Genomic DNA, 18,802 nt, shown 5'->3' with positions numbered 1-18,802 from the left:
AAGGTGGAGAAATGATGGATGGTAGCTGGGAGGAAACCTTTGATTGTGTAGGATAGACAAGTGTGCTAAATTTGAGAAGTTAGAAAGTTATATCTAAATATCGACTTGAAGCTATCATAATAATGATCATTATTTTGCACATATTTTTCTAAAACAACTTCTTTAAATTTCCATTTCTATCCACAAATGCAACGATTTGTTCCGATTCAAACTGCTCTACAAATATCTCAATCTCTAAAACAACAGACTTCCACAGCAAAACTTCCGTCACATGTGACCTCTTGACTGCCGCCTCTTGGCTCTCACCTCTTTATTATTCTATTATCACCACCTCTTCACCGGAATTGACGATAATCCTGATTCGAGGCACGTCCCGATTTTCCCTCATCCACACACACAGTTGGGAGAAGGCACCTTATTTTTCACTCAAATCATCGCCGAATAAAACACTTCTCAACTGTACGAGTAGCATGTGTGGGCCCTTTGGCAAAGAACAATCCCTTTCGAGGTATTGTGGAAAAGTGTCGGAACTTTCACCTTTTTTCCTGAGGAGGGGAGTGTGGAAATTCCCTCCCACACCTGCCCGCATTCTCCACACGAAACAAAGTGTTTATAAATTATGAATTCAAAAATTATTTCCTACCATCTGTGATTTTTGTATTCTTCTTTCTCTGCTTCCTTTTGGTCCTTTTTTCCAGGAACATTCTGCTCAGGAAAAACCCGGAAGTCCTTGCAAAAGGACCAGGATATGGAGCCGTTTTGTGGTTCAAAAACAAGAGAGGTGGGAATGGGGTTGAGCCATGTTTTGCACCTTGTTTTATTTTATGGTTTGCTGATATTGTGTTTTTGTTACCGACAATGCCAGCGACGACGAATGGCACCGGCTGGGAGTCGGTTCTCGTTTATCAAAATCCGGAACATCCTACTCAGCACAAGATGCGACCCAACCTTGGTATCTGTTATCTGAGGTAGACAATGCTCAGGGGTTTCCAACTCTTTGAACTATCTTAACATTTTATTTTCTCAAAACCAAAACCAAAACCAAAACCAAAACCAAAACCAAAACCAAAACCAAATGTCATTTTTTTTGATTTTTTTTATGTTTCAGGGGATCAAAAGAGACATCATTCAAGCTATCATTTTTTTTAATGAATAATGGTTTGAAAAGTACGATTATCAATTAGTCTTCGAATCAATTAAAAAAATAGTCAAATTTTAAGCCTTCTAAAAGACAACTTGAATAGAAAACAATACCAAAATCAAAACCAAAACCAAAACCAAAACCAAAACCAAAACCAAAACCAAAACCAAAACCAAAACCAAAACCAAAACCAAAACCAAAATCAAACCAAAAACCAAAACCAAAGATTGAAGGTTTTGATGATTTTGAAGATTTTAAGGATTTTGAAGATTTTGAAGATTTTGAAGATTTTGAAGGTTTTGATGATTTTGAAGATTTTAAAGATTTTGAAGATTTTGAAGATTTTGAAGATTTTGAAGATTTTGAAGATTTTGAAGATTTTGAAGATTTTGAAGATTTTGAAGATTTTGAAGATTTTGAAGATTTTGAAGATTTTGAAGATTTTGAAGATTTTGAAGATTTTGAAGATTTTGAAGATTTTGAAGATTTTTAAGATTTTTAAGATTTTTGAGATTTTTAAGGTTTTTAAGATTTTTAAGATTTTTAAGATTTTTAAGATTTTTAAGATTTTTAAGATTTTTAAGATTTTTAAGATTTTTAAGATTTTTAAGATTTTTAAGATTTTGAAGATTTTGAAGATTTTGAAGATTTTGAAGATTTTGAAGATTTTGAAGATTTTGAAGATTTTGAAGATTTTGAAGATTTTGAAGATATTGAAGATTTTGAAGATTTTGAAAATTTTGAAGATTTTGAAGATTTTGAAAATTTTGAAGATTTTGAAGATTTTGAAGATTTTGAAGATTTTGACGATTTTTAAGATTTTTAAGATTTTGAAGATTTTGAAGATTTTGAAGATTTAAAAGATTTTGAAGATTTTGAAGATTTTGAAGATTTTAAAGATTTTGAAGATTTTAAAGATTTTGAAGATTTTGAAGATTTTGAATATTTTGAATATTTTGAAGATTTTGAAGATTTTGAAGATTTTGAAGATTTTGAAGATTTTGAAGATTTTGAAGATTTTGAAGATTTTGAAGATTTTGAAGATTTTGAAGATTTTGAAGATTTTGAAGATTTTGAAGATTTTGAAGATTTTGAAGATTTTGAAGATTTTGCAGATTTTAAAAATTTGAAGAATTGTGATGTTTTCAGTCTCTTCTGAATTAAAATTGTGACAATAAACTGCCTAAAAAAACTCAGTTTATACATTCCTATGGTAGAACCTCTGACTCAAAACAATCCTCCTCCAACCTGGACCTTCCCAGGGACGGACGCCCCACCCCGACCGAAATCCTCCGTAATCATAAATAAAAGGTAGCGCCCAACACAGTCGTACCGTTCCCCGGCGTGTGTTTGCGCTTTGAATTTAAATGCTGCTCCAAACTCCCCCCAATTCCCATCCCACCTAGAGCCGTGTGGCCTACCTTGGTGAGTCGGTGGCCTGCTACGCTAGTGATAACTTCATTTCTTTTGTGTTTCACCAACTCTCGAAGAGTGGTTTGTTTATCCCTTACGGCGCGCGCAAGCAAATTGCAGGGGTGGGATCGACGACGCAAAGGACCTTTTCGGCAGATATCGCACCAAATGAACTTCTTTTGTCCGTCGTCCAGCGGGGGTTGACTCTTGCTCCGTGACGTTTGGAGACCTGGCCGCCGGAATTGCGGTCCGCAATCCGCAAAACACCGTTTCGACCTGTGTGCAGGGGTGGGCTTTCGAGATTTTCGAGATTAATTATTCGGGGGTGGGAACAAGTGGACTTATTATAAATATACTGGAAGTACTGTTTTGTTCTGTTTGTGCAAAATTGTTCTGGGAAAAGAATAAATTTCGAATCCAAGTTTTACAATTGGAAGCAACCCTGAGCAATTAAGCTCACGTTGAGAAGGAGACAACCCTGTCCAGCTAGCGTTGGGACAAAAATAATTACGTTGGGATTTCCTGAGCAATTAAAATCAGAGAATCACTTATTGGGATGATTTACCGGGCCCGGCTCTCGGAACGACACACAGGTATAATCCCCAGCGGTCACCGTAGTCGACTTGCATCATCACGGTCCCCTGAACAATTTGTGACAATTTGTGGGGCCAGCACGGGCAGGCGGGATGAGCTCTGCTGTCAATAGCACAGCCCTGCACAAATGTGTCACATGGGCCGGCCGGACAATAGAGGTGCGCGCGATGCTTCAACTGTAATTAAAACGGATCCCTCAACTTGCTGCTGGCCCCTCTAACAACCAAAGTGACAGGTGAGTTTTTAGACAAGATTTATGGCCGAGACGTCAGACGGACGCGTCCGTTGCAGTAGGCGGTGAGAGTTGACTGCCAAAATGTGCGTAAAGTACGGAACGTGACCACCAGAGGGTGCGCTCTCGTGTGACGGTAGATTTATCGGAATCAAAAAGGCAGAAGGAGCCCGGTCTGTTGCCGGTGAATGATACGCATCACGTGCAGTGACAGGGATTACCTTGAAACGAGTGCTCTTTTTTATTTTATTTTTTTTGTACATTCTGTCTGATGGACATTTTGGCTGCTCTTATTTGGCAGCAGTGACTTGGTTTGACGGAAATCCCACAATTCACAAGAAAAACTGAAAGAATATCAGGAAAATAATTGTGTTATCTGGCAACCCTGTTTGTACTTATATTATGTTAATAGTTCAACGAAATATTACACTTTTTGAGCAAAATTGATATTGAAAATAATGTAATTCGTTTGACACAGAAGCATTATTTTTTAGAAGAAAATTTTATTTTAGCAACTCTTCTGATTTTCATTCGTCTTTAATTTAAAATAAGTTTTTTTTTATATTCAGCGAAGGGTTGCGCTTGACCACACTAGTTTGATCGAGTTTGTATGTTCAGCAAATGTGTAGGTTTATTGATTATGTTCTAATAAAGAATCCATTATAATTTTTGTATTTTTGTATTTTTTAAAATAAAGTTTTTAAAAATCAGGCTTCGTCATGCACACTGAATCAGTTTAACGAGTCTTCACCAAAATTTTGAGCCGATTTGGTCAAGACAATGAAGAGATATCGTGGCACCCGTTTTTTGAAACTGCTAACTTGAAATTGCTATATCTCGGCAATAATTTTACCGAATATCTTAAAAAAAATTTTGAAAGTAGGTGAAAATGCACATTTTAATTCCATGAAAAAAGGATTAAAAAATGTTGATGAGTGTGCTCATAGTAACCTCTGACTTTTTTGCCGATATGCATGTATTTAACCCCTTAATGTATTTTTGCATTTTTTGGTTTTTTTGTGAGCACATCAAGATTTACGAGTGAACGCTTGAGGGGAGCTTGTCTTATCAACTCTGCTAAGAAAACTTGGGTTTACGTTACTTATCAAGTACCAAAAAGATGATACTCCCCGACGGGGAATCGAACCCCGGTCTCCCGCGTGACAGGCGGGGATACTGACCTCTATACTATCGAGGATGTGTTAAAATAGAAATAAAATCTTACCGCGAAGAATTGCCTCTTTGCAATAAAATCGTTTCTAGAGACTGTTACTAAGTGTAGACTAAGCTGTGATTAAGGCATGAAAAGATGAAATTTCCCCGGTTTAATTTTAACACATCCTCGATAGTATAGAGGTCAGTATCCCCGCCTGTCACGCGGGAGACCGGGGTTCGATTCCCCGTCGGGGAGTAGCATCTTTTTGGTGTTTTTTTAATTTTGAATCCATTTCTGTAATCGAAAAAAATAAATATGCTTCAATATTCGAGTAAAGTGTGTTGTTTAATCTTTAAGATATCAATTGAAAGGCTCTCAAAATCCAGTTTGCACCTCTCGTTCCTACTAAATACTTCAAGAACATGTTCATTATCGCAATCGCAGGCTTCGTTTAACCGGAATCAACAAGCCGAAACGGAGAAGGTATGTTGTTTACCATCAAATACACGCACGCTCGTAGTCTTACACTCTCGAGTGAAACTGCCTTCTTGTTAATCGATGTTTGTATTTAACTTTCCTTCCTCCTCCCCCAAACTGAGTGTAAATCGTTTACTAATCCATTATCCTCACCGGTGTGTGTTTAGTTAAACGCCAGGGAAGAAGATTCTGAGGCCGACCGACCACACCACAGTGAGGTAGACATTTCAGGCCCATCACGGGGAAATCCCTACAGTCATCTGTCAGGAGACTGCCAATATTTGCACTTCCGACTCCCGGGCAGCCGGGGACTTTCACCTAACCTAACCCACCGCAAGTCACTGTACAGGGCTGAGAATTTAACTAGTTTGCTCGGAAATTCGAGGTGGGGTTGCCAGTTAAACTGATTTTAGTTTTACAATTTATTAACAGTTTAAGTGACACCTTCAACATTTTTTTTTAATTTGAAACTACTCAGTTTGTAAATACTGGCAACCCTGCCCTGTTACTACTCTGACAGCCCACAAAATGTTCTCCGCTGTAAGGAACATGGCACGGCGTTCCGCCCTTTTGCAACCTGGGCGTCCCTTTTTCCATCGCAGGAAAGCAGCAATCCCGATAGTCGACAATGCCCACACATACACAATCTCACACAGGAACCTGAATTTGATATGATGGATTACAGTATCGATTAGGGTTGATTGCTTTCCAAATGGCAATGTAAACATGATACTCCCACACAGAAACTCCTGCTCACACCGTGTGCGAACGTAACAACGTAACACATACACGCACACGCACAAGGGGAGATGCTGTGACAGCAAAGTTGGGGAATGTGGGGAGAGAATCTGGTATGGGGTAGGTTACCATATTATCTTAAAATTAATACAAAGTTTTAAGGGGGAATGAAGCAGTTTTTGTGAAATTTTAATAATTTTTTTTATTGTAAAAGCTTTTGACAAATGCAATCTTAAAACTTAATAATTCTTGGAATAACAATATTTATTTACACGCTGGAGCTACATTTGAAAAGGGTGGATAAGCATTCAAATATTTAGGAATTCTCAGGAATAAATAGCCACTTTCTAAATTACTTGTATTTCGAATTTATCTTTTTACACAAAAATCAGACTGCGCAAATTAACCTTTCTTGAAAAATCTTTTTTTTATCATTTAGATGCCAAAAATGCCATGTTTTAAACTATGACATTAGTCGGTCGAAATCCATTTAGCAGTGTTGCCATTCTTTTAATAAAATTAAGCTTTTGAAATACCTAGAAAAAAAATCGACAAAATTATTTTTATTATATTTTTAGATGTAAAATCAAACTTGCAATCAACACAAAACCGAGTTATATCCCTCTGAAAGATCGAAAAAAAATCCTTTAATTTTGCTTCAAAGATTTTGAAGATTGGACCAATAGTTGCTGAGATACGGCGAGATGTTAACAAAAAATCATGATGTTTAATATCTCTAGAGCTTTTTAATAGATTCCATAAACAAAATTATATGCATTTGCTTTTTGAATGTTTTTTAAATCACCTTAAGTCGAGAGAGAGGTCGATTTTAGTATAATTCTTATTTATTATTTGTTTTTAAAATTTAATTTCATCATTTTGAGTAAAATTTTATTTATATTTAATTTAATTTACCTACTCTTCAAAATGATTCACATCAATGCGGACCAATATGGCGAAGACACCAAATCGATCGGAAAAATTCCTTTAAAAGATACAGTTTTTCGAATATGATCCTAGGACATAAAATGCCTACTTTGAGCCAAATCTAAAAGTACATATAGATCAATTTCCGGAATTGAGAGAGAATTGCTCATATACTAAAGACAACTTTAATATTATGTTCTGATAAATGAAACAACACTTCAAAAATAATTTATGTGGAAACACGGAGAAAAAAGAGTTCCAAACATCGTGAACAAGCGTTCATGAAAATAGGAACCACGAACAAAGTGTTCAAATTTAATGGTTCGTTTTTCAAAATCGTACCATGAGATTTGAACACTTTGTTCAAGGTTCCCATATTCATGAACGCTTGTTCACGATTTTGGGAACTCTTTTTCTCCGTGGACTAGCCTTACAAGAATAATTGATTAAACACATAATTTGACAGCTTAAAAATGACCAATTTACCCTATTAAAAACTAGGAAGAACCCCAAAATCACCTCCGCTTTCCCATCAGGTTGTGCCAATATCCTAACCTTGTTCTCGATAAACATCGGCCTCGGCACCACACAGCAATTAGGAAACCGGATCCTTCGACGATGCGTCAGCCTGGCAGGAATGTCAGGAAAGAGACACCGGGGGAGGCCCGGAATGTCGAATCCTTTATCTCATGCTCCATATCGGGCCAGGAACAAAAACAACGCACACACACGAGGTGAGATTCGAGGTTTTAGGGGGAAAATTTTCCCGGAGTAATGTTATCCTTACACACATCTGTGTGTGTGGATGCTGTTGTTTTTGGGGTCGACAAGGATTGGATGAAGTTAAGGTGGTGGGGGAATGCCAGGAGCAGAAGGATCTACAACATACAACATCACCGGAAACCTCTGCTGACTCCTAAACCAATCAATCATTCTTTACCGTCGTGGGGTTACTCCCCATGAGCCCGAGATCGATCAGGATAAAGGATTTTTACGTGTAGGGTTGGATTATTGACACAGAAAAAAATTACGTCTTTAAGACAGATAAAAAAAACACTCGCGGTAATTAGCTGTCCGTCAACCCTTGCAATGAGCGCACTTCACGCGCAAGCTGACTTAAATTTGCAAATTTTTGGTTAGGAAACCTTTTGAATGTCCACAATCCCCTACCAAAATCCCGATTGACTATCAAAAACCTCTCGATGAGAACACGTGTACCGGTCCGAGCCTCAATCAAGCTTGATAAGAACAACCCACTTCTTGCTTCCCAGATAAATCAACTACATAGCTTTGAGAGAGTGCAGGAGAACTCCAGTTCGAGCCGAAACCAATTAAGATCTAATTATGTTTACTCATCAATGTGAGCCATACGCTCGAACTTTCCGCAAAGAGGGACTAGTACAAGGTACTAAACACCTTCCCTGCTCGCGTGGAGCAGTAGAAGGATGTTTGGTGTTTTTGATACAGGGAAAGAATAATAATTGCTTCTCCCCATCCATCTATCGTTAGTTGTCGACGGTTGAGTTGCTAAGTGCTTCATCAATATTCCCCAAGAGGTTGTAATTTCTGCACATGATTTGGTGGTGGGATTCAGGGGGTTGAATACAATTTTGCTTAGAGTTTTAGCACTTAAAAAAATCCGCTTAATGAATACTGTGAACATGAAAATAAATTGATACCAAGAAGCTCATTTTACCCCCTTCTCCCAAGTCAAATTACACCAGCTTTTATCCCCGAAACCAGTTGCCTCAAGAGCCACGGGCTATTAATGCGATTTGCTGTACATCAGTGTCGACCTCCGCCGTGTGTATGAAGGTTTATGAGGATATGCTATAAATCTAATAATTTCCAAGCTCCACGTGCAAACGTGCCTACCCGTGAGTCTGATTGAATATTATTGGAAAAGTTTTGCTCATTTCCGGGCCTGTTTGTTCGAGGGCGCGTGGCGCTGCCAATGGCTTGGAACTGTGGCGCGGGGTTGGAGAAAGGGGGTGGCAACAGGTAGTGATTTGGGTTTTAGTTCTTGGCTATGTATGATAATTTTTGTACGATATGTTTTTAAATCTATGTTAAAAAAAATCAGACGAAACAATTTTACGAATTTGAAAGATATTCAGATGAGTTTTGAAGTATACAATCATCTGAAATTCTCCAAGAAAGGAGTTGAATTATTTATTAGGATTAGTTTTAATATAACGTAACACAAACAACGTTTTTTTTGGAAATCGCTCCCACGCAATAATTTTTCAATATAATTTAAAATTGGTTCAATGGCCCCTTAGGTAAAATATAAATGAAACAAATAGCATTGAAATCAAAATAATTCCAGCTAGATGGTGGAGGTTCCAACACATCTTCCAAAACATGAAAATAGTGTTCAGTTTTGGCTGCCGATACGAAAAACCAAACGGCTTTTGTCTACTCAACAACTTTGTAAAACATTGTTACACTCAAAAAAATAACCCTGCAAAGTTAGAAAAAACACGAAATTTTAAAACAAAAAAAAAATGTTTAATTTCCCTCAAACGACATCCCTAGTAACATTTTTAAACTTACTGGTTTTATCATGGTTCTGGAAACCTTCATACGGACTATATGGGCTTTTATGGCCTACTTAAAACCTAAAATGTTGCTAATGTTCCAAAAATTGTCACTGTTGAGTAACGCAAAATGGCAGAATTTTTAAAACTTTTAAACTGTTTTTTTTTTTCGATTAAAAAACGCTTTTTCGGAATTCAGAGTACGCCGTTTGTTTTTTTTTAAATTTTAATCCAAAAGGACACTTTAAAACTGTTGCCAAATTTTGAATCTTGGGACCTGTACAAATGGAGACATAAAACTTAAAAAATATATTTTTAGAAATTCAGTGATATTTTGCTAACTTTCATAGTATTTTGTAATAGATTTTGTTTCAAAATTAAAATAAAATGTCTCGAATAACCCAAAATAACTATATTCGTTTCAAATAGACTGCGGCTCATTTCGCCTTGATGGTTTAGTGAATTTTCACGCCCAACAAAATCTTGGATCTTAAAAAAAGTCAAATATAAAATTGTGAGGCTTATGTTATACATTCAGAAAGTCCTTTTTTCTTTATATAATGTTTCAACAATCTATACATTTTCATCACCAATTTTTAACATTTATAAAAAAATGCATTTTCATGTCACATACATACAACATTGTTTTGTTCTGAACATTACATTATCTATCAAATAGATAAAGATCATAGATAATTTTTTGCAGCCTTCAGCCATGATTTAGGCAATTTTGGTGTTTTGTTAAAAAATTGAGCATTTTAAAAACCTTAAAAATCTTTAAAAAGAAGAAAATGCACACTAATTTTTCTAATGGATAGATACCTATTTAGTAAATTATGAAAGTTTGAGTACTTTAAAAAAAAACGGTATTTTGTAAAAATTAGAGTATGCTAGTTAACAAACGTTAACAAAAAGTGACAAAGCATGGAAAAAGCGTTTCGTGAAATGCCCGTATCGTAAATTATTAAAATTTGAGTATTATAAAAACATACTTTATTAGTCAATACCGGCGCCCTCCCAAGAAGCCTGCAGTTCAACAAAAGGGCGGAATGTTAGTCCGATAGTTGAAGTTGCAGACTCATCAAGCACATAGTTTTTCGCTATATACTTGTTGATACCGTTGAATCCACAGCATCTCCTTCAAGCATCACGTGATTAATTTTTTTTTGGGTTAGTGGGATAAGGTATTGGCTTTTCGATGCCTCCCCCGTCGGCGAGCCTTCCGAGCAACGGTGCTATGGAAAGGTCTTTCTGGTTAGCACACACAATCACTCACACACAGTTATTTTGCTCCACTATTAACTCGACGATCTAAATTGTCAGTGCGTCTTTCGATCATTATGTAGAAATGCTTTTTCATCGCAAATAAATAAAACCTCGAAAAATTTAAACACAATCCACCCGACGCCGTGCCTTCCGATCAACGATGATATAGGAAGGGCTTTAAAAATCACAAAAGAAATCACTTTTCACTCCGAATATTTTTTACGACCACGCGCTCCCTTTGTCAATTATGCACTGATGACGCTGCATTTTCAGAGGGCAATCTTTTCCTCGCCGCACACAATACACGACAAAAATGCGAAACAAAAGGCACACACAAAAAAACCACTTTTCACTCCGAATCCTAATGATGCCATTATTTAATTATAATGACCACTCACCCAAGCACACAAACAGCGACACAAAAGAAATGAAAACGAGCATGCAAAAACAAGTCAGCGCGTCCCCGTGGTCAGCGCACTAATCACGGTATTCTGTGATTTTTTTTAGTAAAAACAAAATCAAACTCTATTAAAAATGAAAAAACATACAAAAATTCGCTTCATTTGATACGTATATTGCAATTTATGAAAATATAAGTATATTCCAAAAATACGATTTTTTTTTATTTTTTTGTATTTTACAAAAAAAACTGTTATAAAAGTAAAAAAGCATGCAAAATTTTGCTTCGTTTGATACCAATATTAAAAATAATAATTTTTTTTAGTATTTTTGAAAAAATTAATAAAAAAAATATGTATTTTACATAACAAACTCGCATAAAGGTGAAAAAGCACTTCGCTTGATACTCATATTGCAAATAATGATAATTTTATTTTGTTAAAAAAATTACTATATGGGTTTCTCCGCCAACTCACACAGCAATTGCCCCGATCCCTCTTCGATTTGCGTGAAACTTTGTTCTAAGGGGTAACTTTTGTCCCTGATCACGAATCCGAGGTCCGTTTTTTGATATCTCGTGACGGAGGGGCGGTTCGACCCCTTCCTTTTTTAACATGCGAAAAAAGAGGTGTTTTTCAATAATTTGCAGCCTGAAACGGTTATGAGACAGAAATTTGGTGTAAAAAGGACTTTTATTTAAAATTAGACGCTTGATTTGATGGCGTACTCAGAATTCCGAAAAAACGTATTTTTCATCGTAAAAAAACACTAAAAAAGTTTTAAAAATTCTCCCATTTACCGTTACTCGACTGTAAAAAAATTTGGAACATGTCATTTTATGGGAAATTTAATGTACTTTTCGAATCTACATTAACCCAGAAGGGTCATTTTTTCATCTAGAACAAAATTTTTCATTTAAAAATTTCGTGTTTTTTCTAACTTTGCAGGGTTTTTTTAGAGTGTAACAATGTTCTACAAAGTTTTAGAGCAGACAATTACAAAAAAATGATATATAGACATAAGGGGTTTGCTTACAAACATCACGAGTTATCGCGATTTTACGAAAAAAAAGTTTTGAAAAAGTTGGTCGTCATCGATCATGGCCGTTCATGGTTACCCGCGACAGACACGGACTACGAAACAAAGAGAAACGCAAAATAGTAGTTTATGCAACAAGTTGCAAAAAGAGCATTTTTTCAGCACGAGCCGTACATTTATCCAACGAGGTTCACCGAGTTGGATAAATACGAAGAGTGCTGAAAAAATCAAGTTTTGCTACGAGTTCCATACAACATTTTTTGCAATTCCGAAAAACACCCATTGAGTGAAATTTTATGTAAAATTTTCATGTATTTTGTCAATAAATCGTTTGAATCAAAAAAATGTTGAAAAGTGTTACTTTTCGAAACAAGTGCTGAAAAGTTCAACTTTTCAGCACCCATTTCAGTGCTGAAAAGTAAAACTTTTCAGCATTTATTTTGAACAGTGTTGCTATTCGATTTTGTTATTTTTGGTACAGAAAAGTAGGCTATTTCGTCGTTCCAGAATGACAGGAAAAGTAAGTAGTTTCTCGACGGAATTGCAAAAAGTTACTTTTACAAAACTTTTTTTTTTAAATCGCGATAACTCGTGATGTTTTAAGCAAACCCCTTATGTCTATACATCATTTTTTTTGTAATTGTTTGCTCTACATTTTTGTAGAACATTGTTACACTCTAAAAAATAACCCTGCAAAGTTAGAAAAAACACGAAATTTTAAAATGAAAAATTTTGTTCTCAATGAAAAAATGACCCATCTGGGTCAATGTAGATTCGAAAAGCACATTAAATTTCCCATAAAATGACATGTTCCAAATTTTTTTACAGTCAAGTAACGGAAAATGGGAGAATTTTTAAAAAAATTTTAGTGTTTTTTTCGATGAAAAATACGTTTTTTCGGAATTCTGAGTACGCCATCAAATCGGGCGTCTTATTTTACATAAAAGTCCCTTTGACACCAAACTTCTATCTCATCACCGTTTCAGGCTGCAAATTATTGAAAAACACCTCTTTTTTCGCATGTTCAAAAATGGAAGGGGTCGTACCGCCCCTCTGTTACGAGATATCTAAAAACGGACCTCGGATTCGTGATCAGGGACAAAAGTTACCCCTTAAAACAAAGTTTCACGCAAATCATAGAGGGGTTAGGGCCACTTTTCCCGATTTCGTGTGAGTTGATAGAGAATTACCCATATATCTTGCGAAATTTTTGAGTTGTTCTACTTTGAAACTATCTACATTATCAAAAAAAAAAAAAACATATACTTAGTAAGGTTGAATTTAGTAAATTTTAGAAAGACGTAAACTTCATGGATAAAACACTGCCAACCAGAGAAAATCACAGCTACAATTGAATAGGGACATTAGTTTTCAAGGTGCAACGTGGAAAATCATTACTGAACATTACTGATGATTAAAAGCAAAATAATTTTGTTGAAACTGAAATGTTTGCCGTCCAATGCAAACCCCAGCAAATAAACAGTCGATTTTTTTCACTGTATGGGGTAGTCCAAAAACTACGTATTTTACAGGTAGATAACAATTCGTTAATTATTACAGTATGTTTTCGGTTGGTTTGATGATAAGTAATTTTCCAATAATTTGGAAACCATTCGACTAAATGATTTATGCATGCCCCCTAAGCCACGTTATCAGTCTCTTTGTTTCTATTTCTGGTGCACCACTTCAAAAGTTCGGCTTTGTTATCGTTACCAAGGCAGCCTAATCGGCAGTTGATTCGATACAACTGACCGGTGGTCAAGCTGTAAAGCAAAAGCGAAAACAGTATTCTTTTCGCTCCTCTCACACGACTCGAGCGCAGCCGTGATCGTCTAGTGGTTAGGACCCTACGTTGTGGCCGTAGTAACCCAGGTTCGAATCCTGGTCACGGCAGTGATGCGCAATCTCACTGTCACGGAGCTCGAGGAACTTTTTTTTTATGATTTGAACGAACACTCTCTTTACCACAAATAACGACAGTTTCCACTTGTTGCCGACCGGGTAAATGCTTTCCTTGGAGGGTTTTCCCACAATAAAAGTGCACCCAGAGAAAGAACAAAAACCTCATAAGTAATCGACAGACCGGAGCGAATCGTGAGAACAAGAATTATGGCCTGGCGGTGAGCGCCCTCATATCAAGAGTCAACCTCTTTGGAGGAAAAGTGCCATATTTCAAGCTCCTTTAGCCTTAAGGTCTGCGCAAACCAATTGGTGGGAAAAACGATCCCGAAAATACTTTTTCCCTCCCGCAGCTGCCTGGTGCCAGTGAAGAAAATGAAGGTGTTTGCAGTCGTCGTGGAAAAGTTTTATAGTTATGGAGCGGCCACAAGGAGACGCACTTGGAAAGAGTTGCCTGGCTGGAGGTGGCTTTAAATTCGATTAGTTTTGTCGTTTGCAGCTCACCCTTCTGTTGGCTTTGAGCTGAGAAAGGGTTTAACGATTATTTATGGCCGGAGTTATGGAAGTTAAGTTTTCTAGTTGGGAAATTGAGAAGATTATGAAGATGGAAGATGTGTGTTTGTGGTTTGCTGGGGTCAATAACTTGGGCATGGTTTTGAATTTCTATATTTTTATGTGGGTTTGTAAAATGCATATTTTTATTCGTTACATCTTCATTAGGGGAAATATACCCTTTCTAATCAAACACCTATATTTGTCAGGCACCGGCAATGGACTTCCCCTTAAACGAAGTCAGAAAAGCATTTGAAGACACCACCTCGGACCAGAATCAAAAACTCGCTGAATCATTCTGCCGTATCCAGGAAATTACGTCATCCCACCGGGATGACATAATTAAAACAATTGCCTCAGCAGAAAAATGCCCCTCGGACATAATTCTAGCAGTCCACGATGAAGTGAGGGCCCTCACTTCATCCATCAATAAACTGCAAGACAATGAAATTGAAGTCCGGCAAAAATCACTTGCAGAAGAATTAAACGAACAAACAGTACTGAAATCGAATCTGGCTGGCGACTTATCGGCAGCAAAAAAATCTGGAAGCCAGACTGGACCGACTTCGACGCCAGACAGCGGACTCGCCGTCTTCAGGAAAAGGAAGCTGAAAAAGCACGTCGCCGCAACCGAAAACATCGTCAACAAATGCAGCACCAGCAACAACAACAATCACAACAACATCATCAGCAACGCCGGCAACAGCAACACCAGCAGCAACAACATTCACATCAACATCTTCGTCGGCAACAGCACCAGACCAACTGCAACTCTGACGCAGGCCGAAACCCAAGTACGCCACATTTTAACTTAAAGGACAATCAACTCGACCAGGACAATGCAAGTAGCAGCAACTTTTCCACTCATTCGTCAACCAAATTGTCCGACAAGGAACTTCTAGACCAGGCAAGGGTCGAATTTTCTGGCCAACCTCCAACTACATCGAATTCAAACTTTATCAACTTCCGAAAAGGGGAAACCATCAACCCCTACCGGAAGGAAAAAACGCCAATCGTCCCACCTCTGAATGCCACTACGCCGCAGCCAGCAGAAACGTCATCACAAACTCCTGAAGTAACAGACAGTATGTTCTGTCTGGACCCAATGAAGCCGCCCATAGTACGCCTAACTGAACAGTCTGCAGTCGGCGATGGCCGTTTCCTGCTGGCCAGACTCCGCGAAATTAAAGTCTATGACAATCTCAGACTATACTTGGCGTATCTGAAGGACCAAAACCGGACGTCTGCATAGACGGAATAACAGTAACCAGCATGCATGTCTTTTTTGCATCCAATGGCCTGCCTTCTGAACCTGAACATCTTATGAACATCTTCATGGAATACAACTCAACCATTGGAATTTCACCTAAGCAAACCCTCACCGACCTGGAAACCTACAGGAAATATGTAACAAACAAAAGACTTCAATACCTGCAGCACTCGCGCGAAACCGCCAACAAATTCTACCTGCCGACTACATCGTCGAATTTTTACAAGCATTGACGCCTTCTAACACGGAAGAAGAAATGACACCCTCGCAAGGGGCAGTAAGTACTATTAATAATTTAAGTATGTCTCCAAACATTTCTTCAACGGAACAACAGAATGCGAATGAAATTCTAATTTATTGTCAGAATTTCAATCGCATGAAAAGCCCAGGCAAAATGAAGGAAATTTCTTTAAACATTCTCTCACATTCTTTCGACATTATTCTTGAACTGAAACTAACTGGGACGAAAGCGTCCACCCTGAAGAAATTTTTGGAAACAATTATTTTGTATTCCTAGGCAATAGAAATTTAAATCTAAGTCAGAAAAAGTCAGGAGGCGGCGTCCTCTTAGCCATAAATGCCAGACTTAATCCAAAAGAAATTGTAACTGAAAACATTTTCAATTTGAACAAGTCTGGGCCAAAGCCACTATTGCAGGCCAAGTACACATTTTTGCATCAGTATACTTTCCGCCGGACCATGCAAATAAACAGTCGTATGAACTATTCTTTAAAACAGTAGAAATCATAACATCAAAATGGAACCGGAAGTAAAACTTCACATTTATGGCGACTTTAATCAAAGCAAAGTCGAATTTATATCTGACCAAGAAAATGAAGCAATTCTTCTCCCAGTCATTGGGGAAAATGAAACATTGCATTTTCTCTTTGACAATATTGCAAATTATGGACTTTTCCAAATCAATCATGTAAAAACCAAAGAAATTCATTTTTAGACCTTTTATTCACTAACTGTATTGAAGACTTTCATGTACAAGAATCTGTAACCCCCCTTTGGAAGAATGAAGTCTTCCATACAGCAATTGAATATTCTATTTATGTCCATAAAAACACTTTGCCCATTGACTGGGAATATGAAGAAGTCCTGGAATACAATAAAACAAACTTTGTAGAAGCCAAACGTAAACTACTTGCAATTGACTGGCAAAATTTATTTAATAATGAAGGAAATGTCGACGAATTAGTAGGAAAATTCTATACGGAAATTAACACTATAACATCTGAAACCGTACCTACTAGAAGAAGACGACGTAATAACACAGGCAATAAATACCCAGTGTGGTTCACTCCACAACTAAGAAATTTAAAAATAGAAAAAAAAGCCTACAAACTATACAGAAACAATACAAATGACACAAATCTTCTGAATTATCTGAATATTTCCGACCAATTTTTTCGGCACTCAATTCTGCCAACGAAGAATATAATAGTAAAGTCGAATCTGAAGTCAAATCATGCCCGAAAAATTTCTTTAATTACGTAAAATCCAAATCCAAAAGTAGTAACTTCCCATCGCAAATGCAACTGGACGAAAATGTAGGCAGTAACTCAAAAGAAATTTGCAATCTTTTTTCAAAATTTTTCAAAGAAGTATACACCTCATTTTCCGAAGAAGACCGCGACCGCGACTATTTTTCATATATACCAGAATTTCCAAATGACGTCTCAGTCAATTCTTTGTCAGAAACGGAAGTACGCCAGGCATTGAAGGACTTAGACTCATCAAAAGGACCAGGACCCGACGGAATAGCACCTGCATTCCTAAAGAACCTTGCAGAAGAATTGACATTTCCACTGCATTATCTCTTCAACATGTCAATAAATACTGGAAAATTCCCACAAACATGGAAAAGTCTTTTTGGTGCCTATTTTCAAATCAGGCCCAAAATCAGACATACGTAATTATCGCGGAATTGCCCTTTGTCTTGCATTCCAAAACTTTTCGAATCTATTATAAATGAAAAAATCTTTCAGCAAGTAAAAACCGCATCACATGTAAACAGAACGGCTTTTTAAAGGCCGCTCTACTAGCACCAACCTTTAGAATTTGTAAATTTTACACTGAATGCAATGCATAATCGCAATTTCGTAGAAGCAATTTACACAGACTTTAGTAAGGCATTTGACAGAATCGACATACCATTATTAATCTTCAAACTGCAGAAAATTGGAATTCAACCGAATCTTTTGGAATGGCTTAAGTCATATTTGACTAAGCGCGAACAAATTGTTCGCTTCCAAAATGTACTATCGGAATCAATTCACGTCACCTCTGGGGTTCCGCAAGGATCCCATCTAGGACCTCTTCTTTTCATCTTGTATGTAAACGACATTTCCTTCATTCTTAAAAAAATTAACGTACTTGTATATGCAGACGACATGAAATTGTATATGGAAATAGGAAATGCCAATGACAGTCATGTATTCCAAAACGAAATTAATCTTTTCTACACATGGTGTAGTAAAAGCCTACTCCAATTGAATGTAAAGAAATGTAATTCCATTGCCTTCAGCAGAAAACATGAAACACCAAACATAACAGTATTATTAGGAAACCAACCAGTAGAAAAATGCAAAGTAGTACGTGATCTAGGTGTCATCCTAGACTCACAACTAACTTTTGTAGAACACTATAACACAATAATAAACAAGGCAAAAGTACATTAGGCTTTATAAAGCGCTTTGCATTCAACTTCCAGGACCCGTATACTATTAAATTACTCTATATAACGTATGTCAGGCCACTCTTGGAATACTGTAGTATCGTCTGGAATCCATACTATGCCGTACACCAAGCACGTATTGAATCTGTCCAAAAACAATTCTTACTGTACGCACTACGTAAACTTAACTGGACTGCATTTCCTCTCCCATCGTATGAAGCACGCTGCATGCTCATAAACATACAATCATTACAAGAACGTCGTAAATTTGCCATGCTCTCTTTCATCAACGACATTATTTCTCAACGCATACAGTCAGCAGCATTATTTTCAGAAATACGCAATAGTATTCATGAACCAAGCCGTACTCTTAGACATTCACCACTTTTTAGAATAACTGCATACACGACAAATTATTTAAAAAATTCGCCATTAAATCAAATGATGCGCTTTTATAATGAAAATTCACAGTACATA

At 37.0% G+C, this 18,802-nt stretch overlaps 3 non-coding genes across 3 annotated transcripts; 2 read left to right on the top strand and 1 right to left on the bottom strand.

Annotated features, from left to right (window-relative positions):
- Nucleotides 1–4,506: 4,506 nt before the first annotated feature.
- Trnad-guc lies at nt 4,507–4,578 on the bottom strand. The gene has a single exon. It is a non-coding gene; the product is annotated as a tRNA-Asp (tRNA).
- A 141-nt stretch (nt 4,579–4,719) lies between these two features.
- Trnad-guc lies at nt 4,720–4,791 on the top strand. Its single transcript has one exon. It is a non-coding gene; the product is annotated as a tRNA-Asp (tRNA).
- Nucleotides 4,792–13,742: 8,951 nt separating this feature from the next.
- Nucleotides 13,743–13,814, top strand: Trnah-gug. The gene has a single exon. It is a non-coding gene; the product is annotated as a tRNA-His (tRNA).
- Nucleotides 13,815–18,802: the final 4,988 nt, after the last annotated feature.

This window comes from Culex quinquefasciatus, chromosome 1 (assembly GCF_015732765.1).
Source record: "Culex quinquefasciatus strain JHB chromosome 1, VPISU_Cqui_1.0_pri_paternal, whole genome shotgun sequence".
Classification (NCBI taxonomy): Eukaryota; Metazoa; Arthropoda; class Insecta; order Diptera; family Culicidae; genus Culex; species Culex quinquefasciatus.
Note: the sequence above shows the minus strand (reverse complement) of the source record. Positions and strands in the feature narration are given on the sequence as shown.